Genomic DNA, 7,080 nt, shown 5'->3' on the forward strand with positions numbered 1-7,080 from the left:
GTATACACTTTAGAGCACCTAAAGTTTATTGCAGGTCGTTGTCACAGACCATTACAATGGACCAGTGATGGCGAACCTTTTAGGTACCGAGTGCCGAAACTACAAGCAAAAGCCATATATTTTTCACAAAGGCCAATTTAAAGTAACAGCTTTCAAACGTATTGGCGCCCTGAGGACACCAATACAGGAGAAATTCGTATTATTATTGTAGTTTCCCTCTAATGGGGGGCTTAGCAGGTCTGGAGAAGGGGCTACAATGATAATTAAGCTCTGTCCACACCTCCTTGATTCAGGTCTTGAGTCCTGAATGGTGACCTTTGTGCTGGCTGATGGCCTGGGTGCCCACAGAGAGGGCTATGAGTGCCACCTCTGGCACCCGTGCCATAGGTTCGCCACCACTGCAATAGACTATTACAAACCTTATTAGCTGCTGTTTGGCTCTTGTCGCTAAAATGTATTTTACTATCCACCAGTTTTACTAAATAATTTCCTATTTAAAACGTTATTATACATTTCATCCATGTATTTATGTAAGAAGAGAAGGCGGCACTCACCATACATGTGAAACTACTTTATTCAAGAACCGGTGCAGTACAGGGAAAACACTGGAGCCGTCAGGACGCAGTTCTTTGCCCCTACGATTCAATCCCCATTAATACCCGTGTGGGGCCTTATAGGGCTGAATAGTGCGGAGACTCTACACCATCTCTTTGGATTGTCATCCATGTATTTGTAGATCCATGTAAGTACACAGCAGGATCTGCTTTTCTTTTAGATTCTTATTCCCTGATTTTTACTAAAAAAAAGGCTTTAAAATTATGCAAATGAGGCTCTGGGCTCCATTGGTTTTAATGGAGGGGGCACACACCAGTATGTCAGTGTGCTTGGTTTACAATCCTTCATCCTGGTGGTAGATGTTCTTTAAGCTGAAAACTAGCATCGGCGATAAGGGGTTAAAGACATTGGATACGACAGAAAAAACCTACAGTGCTGTATGCAGCTGCTATATGTGTTATGATACATAAACAAATATATAGGTCAAATATGTAACATTCTTTCGCATGTCTTTTGGCACCTTCCAATTAGCTATTATATCAGCCGTGCTCCTCTGCTGTATATACAGCGCACGTATCATAAACCCGAACACCATATTTCAGCATTACTTTAATTAGTAAATCAGCAGAGGACAAATCTATTTTCCGTTCCCCATTATGTATTTTTCGGTGACAAACGGTTTCCACTGCAACAGTGGAAACAAATTATTGATCATGAAGTATAACAGCGTGTACCTGCCAAGAAAAGACCTCTCATGCACAATTTATGAAGAGTGTAATTTAGTGTTTGACATATGGCAGCCGACCTGGTAATACGCTGAATATACGCTAACAATGCACAAACTGCATCATGGGATGTCACGTTAACCTCTGGTTAACCCTTCTATGTTTTTTTAGTAATTCCACCCAAATGCAGGATAATTGCATGTCATTTTAGTTGATGAATAGGAAGCAATAAAAGAAGAAGGATTTTCTAGTAATAATCAAAGCGATGTATCATTAGGGTCCTCACCAGGAAACTTGGGCCAATGCCGGACTAGAGAAGCCAATTTCAAATTGTGGGGCACATTTACTAAGGGTCCGTCGGACGCATTTTCGTCGGGTTTCCCGAATTTTTCCTTTTTGCCCTGAATTGCCCCTGGTTTTTGGCGCACGCAATCGGATTGTGGCAAATCGGTGCCGGCTTTCATGCGACACAAATCGAGGGGCGTGGACGACAGACAACCCGACTGATTCGGACAAACCGCAGGATTTAAAAATGAAATTGTGTCACAAGATCTGCACTCACATGCACCGGGAAGAAGAAGGTGAACTCCGGCGGACCTGAGCAGGGAAGCGACACATGCAGGAAATTAGACGCATGATCTTAGTGAATCGCGGCAGCTCCGAATCTTCGTTGGACATTCCGGATCAAAATGTATCAATAAGCAAAGCTTCCTGATTGGCTGCTCTGCAACCCATCAAGCAACATGTTGAATGGAGGATGCCGACCGAATTTGGGTCAGCTCATCTCTACTTATAGCCAAGGGACCTAAGTCTAATATAAGTTTAAACCTCTATAAGTTCACAACAGAAAAAATGCACAAACATTCTGTGTACAGCCCTATAGTGTTAGGCTACATCCATTTTACAAGACCAATCCCCTTTGTTGTTCTCAGGAGTGGACCAGCCATGATGCAAGTTGAGTCCCTTGCCTCAGGCATCACCACCTGGAACAAAATAGGGAGCAGCATCAGGGGTGCAGTCAACTGCTAAAAAACTGCAGGACCTGACACTTACAAATAGTGTCTCTTCCCTATCCGATGTCAGTATGGGTGTGATACACTGTATAGAGAACCCAAGTGCTGAAACAATAATCAGACTTATTGACTAAGGGTCATGGATCAAATTTTCATTTTTGGACAAGTATTTAACAGGTGTCTGCTCTGGGATTATGTCGCATGCAATCTCTTTTTGGCGCAGCTGCGCTGGCTTCCATGCGACACAAATTGGGGGGCGTGCCGTCGGACGATCCGACTGATTTGGACTGAGCGCAGGATTTAACTTTCAAATTGTGTTGCAAGACAATGCACTTACATGCACCAGGAAGAAGAAGGTGAACTCCGGGGACCCGAGCGGGGAAGCGACACTTGCAGGATATCGGGCGCACGATCTTAGTGAATTATCGTCAGACAATTCACTTTCTGTGAACTCCGTGGACAGGTAGGAAAATGAGCCCCAATGTGTTATACACCTACTGGATGGGGTGGAGCAGTGCAGTTCTATAGCTCGCCTCAGGCAGCAGACCGTTAGGTTTACCCCTGGTAGTACTACTCATACCCATTATAAACATCCATTATAATAGACATGGGATCTACAGGGCTTTTATTTCGGTTTTTGTAATTTCAGTTTCATTGCCTTGATTTTTACCAATATTTGCAACAAAGGCACAGATGTGAAAGTTGCCAAAATATATTGAGATCACACATAAAAGATCCTAAAAGTAAAGAATAATTTTACTTAAAAAGTTATGCAAAAGTTCTGGGCCAGAACATTCATTGGTGGTTGAGCTCATAGGAAATGAGTAATATTTGGGTATAATCTGACACTCATCCACCTACATCTGACTTTGTGTGGAGACAACTTTTAATGAAATAGACTTATAGGTTACAATCTTACAGATGTTTGGCTTAATTGGGAATGATCCCATCAATCATTAAAAAATAATTCATGGAAGACTCATTTTTAGTGAAGTATTATAGTAAATGAAAGTAGTAACAAAGAAAATATAAAAACATAATACAACTCACTATTGGGTTCTATGAAGTCATACATGCAATTCAGCCGGGCCGCCATCATGGTGTCAACATAACATTTGTGATAGGGGTGGGATTTATGTAAAGGGGGCATCTGGGGTGGGCATTTAATTTAAGGGGGGCAACTGGGGTGGAAATTTCATTAAAGGGGGCATACTGAGAGGGCACGTGCAGGGGCTATCTATATACTGAATAGGCATGTGCAGGGGCTATCTATATACTGAGTGGGCACGTGCAGGGGCTATCTTAATACGGAGTGGGCGTGTGCAGAGGCTATCTATATACTGAGTGGGCACATGCAGGGGCTATCTATATACTGAGTGGGCACGTGCAGGCGCTATCTATATACTGAGTGGGCACGTGCAGGGGCTATCTTAATACTGAGTGGGCTCGTGCAGAGGCTATCTATATACTGAGTGGGCACATGCAGGGGCTATCTACAGTATATACTGAGTGGGCACATGCAGGGGCTATCTACAGTATATACTGAGTGGGCACATGCAGGGGTTATCTATATACTGTTTGGGCACGTGCATGGGCTATCTATACACTGAGAGTGCATATTTAGGGGCTTTCTATATACTGAGTGGGCACGTGCAGAGTGTAGCTTGTCATGGCTTAAATATGTTTTGGTCAAAAAAAATGTGTATACAATGCTATGTATGTATGTATCAACGTGGGAATGGACGCCATTGGAGGGGGCCCACAAAAATCTTACAGTCAGGGGGCCAAAATTCCTAGTGGAAACCCTGAATTCAGATAAGGCTTTTGTTAATGGCACAAATGAATGATATAGCAAGTAGATTGATGCCCACCCTTTTTTCACTTAGATACATTGGCCTGCTACCAGCTTCTCCAGGATTAAAGGTAAGGCTAATAATGAACATGTAACCTATGTCTTTGTTATTGTGCAGACCCTAAAATTTTCTATGACGCTAAAGAACAACTCTGCTCTTTAGCATCTTGTGATGTAGGGCAACTTTGTCTTTTACTTTCATTACCAGCAGTCTCTTTGCTATCCTCCTCAGTTTAGCCTAACCTTGCCATTGCTGTCTACACAGATTGTGCTGCATATCTATCTGAAACTGTCCTTTGTTAGAACCCTAGAATTTCTTGTGTTAACTGCTGGTTTTAGGGGTTGGAGGGCAGGGGTTGCTGCCTCATCCTCACTTTGGATGGAGGGAGAAGTTATTTGATGCTCTCTGTGTATAGCTAGCAGTAGAGCCGTGTGTCTGCAGATCTTCCAATGCAGAACTCTACTGCTTCGAATAGTGAGGAAGAAGCTCTTGTTCCCTATCAGTTCCTCCATCTCAGTTTGTAATTCTGCAAAACTGTTTCTCTCTCTCTGCAGCTGAAGATGTATCCTAGACTCCTCTGCAGCAACCTTCCTCCTGGACCTGCTCTCTGGACACTATCTCACAGAGCACAGTCTACACTTTATGTAACTGGTTTACTGCTGGATTCTAATACTTCTTCCGAGTTATTCCACACCATGTCATAAAAGCTGCCAGACTTGTCACTATATGTATGAAAAGACTATGTAAAGCTTAGTAGACTTACTGTATTTTATAAGTTACTCCATGAGACAACACACAGCATCATGGGAAGTGAGAGTAGCTTATAATTAACTCATCCCAGGACAAAAGCAGGAAGTGGTTAGTCTCTGCCCATCTGCACTGCTGAGGAAGATTTCTGACAAGTAGCTTAGGAGATAAAAATGGCATAACTCTGAAAAGAAAGCTCTTGCGGTGCCCTCACTCCTATTGTTCCATATGACAGTTTGTACTCTGTAATGTAATATTATATTTGTATATGTCCCCTATCATTATAAAATCATAGTTACACTTTTACCACAAGAAACATGTACATGAATTTATTTTTCAATAAAAGACATACAGCGCAGTAAATAAAAAGTTTCTGAGTCTTCCAACAAATTTTATTGACACGAACTTCTAAGGATTTTTTTTCTGCCAACAGGAAAATAATTTAGTTTGAAACTGAGGGCAGTTTTTTCCATTTATGACATATGCTCATATTTCCTTTTTTGAAATGATCTTCCAAGGTTACATCATTCAAGAGCTATGGTTTTTTTCTAAAGCCATGTCACTTACCAATGAACCATGGGTGTATCTGAAGATACTTAACTCAAAAAGACTAAACGTCTTGTGTACAGTGGACTAAGCTTTTCCATTTCAGCCCCTCGCTGCCTCTTTAATCAGTTGAATAATCAAGGATTGAGAGAAATTAAAAATGATATCTTGCTTACTGATGAAATGCTGCTGACCTCTCTTACTGTCTGACAACCCAGAACCATGGACAATATATTAGATAAAATACTGTCTGCCTGAAGTCAACACTAGAGGGAGCTAATGCTTGTAGACTTCACTTAAAAAAATATCTATCATAAACCAGGGACACTTAATCACAGTCACGGTGCCTGGATCTCTGAGTATCTTCTTATATGTGTTATCCATGGCCTCCTGCCTTCTCAAATCAACTTTTAAAAATATGCTAATGAGCCAGAAGTCTGGTGGTGTTACCAGAGCCTTTCCTATTATAAGCTGAAACCTTTTTCACCAAAATGTGTAAGTAAAATTTATTTTTGCTTTATTTCCTCCCTTCGGCTCCCCACTTCTTTAATTGAATCACTTGCATTGTTTTGCACTATTTACATAGCTTCATCCTGATGACAGCTCAAAAGTTTCTCTATTTCCTGGGGAAATTAGTGGGAACTGACTCACAGTGACTGTTTGCATCAGAAACGTTTTAAAAAAGATCTTTAGCAAAAAAAAAATCAGAGCCCAAGAGATGCCAGGCCTTTGTTCTCCAGACATCCGCAAGTTCCCGAGTTTATTTGTTCTTCAGAAGCTTTTGTGGGGACTTTACGAGAACTGTAACTACTCAGTAAATAAGTGCAGTGATTGTGAAGCACGGAAAGAGGATTGGACGGGAGAGATAAACATAATGTACAGACATGGATGATCAGAGATGAATGCCACTCCATAGACATGTGTGATCTAGCTAATGTTTCTAGGCTGTGCTGGGAAATAAACAATGTATAAAACCTATAGGACAGAGGAATCTACACTCACCGGCCACTTTATTAGGTACACCATGCTAGTTACGGGTTGGACCCCCTTTTGCCTTCAGAACTGCCTCAATTCTTCGTGGCATAGATTCAACAAGGTGCTGGAAGCTCCTCAGAGATTTTGGTCCATATTGACATGATGGCATCACACAGTTGCCGCAGATTTGTCGGCTGCACATCCATGATGCGAATCTCCCGTTCCACCACATCCCAAAGATGCTTTATTGCAGGGGTCCTCAAACTACGGCCCGCGGGCCACATGCGGCCCGTGGACCCTTTCTATCCGGCCCCCGCAGGGGCACCCCTGCGCCATCATGCTCACTGACGGAACAGCGCTGCTGTCATTTGTTACCTCTGCGAACCCGGGTGCTGTGAGGAGGCCCAATTGACGTGAGGAGACATTGGCTCCTCGCAATGTTAATCACCGCCACAAGAGGTCGCCCTCTCTCCCTGCTCTTCCAGAGCTGACGGGTCAGTCGGATGTGGGGAGAGCAGAAGAGGCTGCTGAAGGAACACGCTGGACCCAGGTATGTATGAGATTTTTGTTTAATAATGATGCTGGCCATTTTAGTGGATTGTGGGGACTCTGGTTATGATGAGGGGGCATTATACCATGAGGAGGGGGGCATGCATGAGGGGACAT

At 42.7% G+C, this 7,080-nt stretch overlaps 1 long non-coding RNA gene across 1 annotated transcript in view; it reads left to right on the forward strand.

Moving 5' to 3' along the window:
* LOC140134272 (uncharacterized) overlaps positions 1-5,165 on the forward strand; it is a 38,790-nt gene extending 33,625 nt beyond the window's left edge. The window contains exons 2-3 of the long non-coding RNA XR_011856174.1: positions 4,180-4,216; positions 4,701-5,165. This is a non-coding gene — a long non-coding RNA (uncharacterized lncRNA). The remainder of the gene's footprint in view (positions 1-4,179; positions 4,217-4,700) is intronic.
* The last annotated feature ends 1,915 nt before the right edge of the window (positions 5,166-7,080 follow it).

The sequence above is a fragment of the Engystomops pustulosus genome, chromosome 5 (genome assembly GCF_040894005.1).
Source record: "Engystomops pustulosus chromosome 5, aEngPut4.maternal, whole genome shotgun sequence".
Lineage (NCBI taxonomy): Eukaryota > Metazoa > Chordata > Amphibia > Anura > Leptodactylidae > Engystomops > Engystomops pustulosus.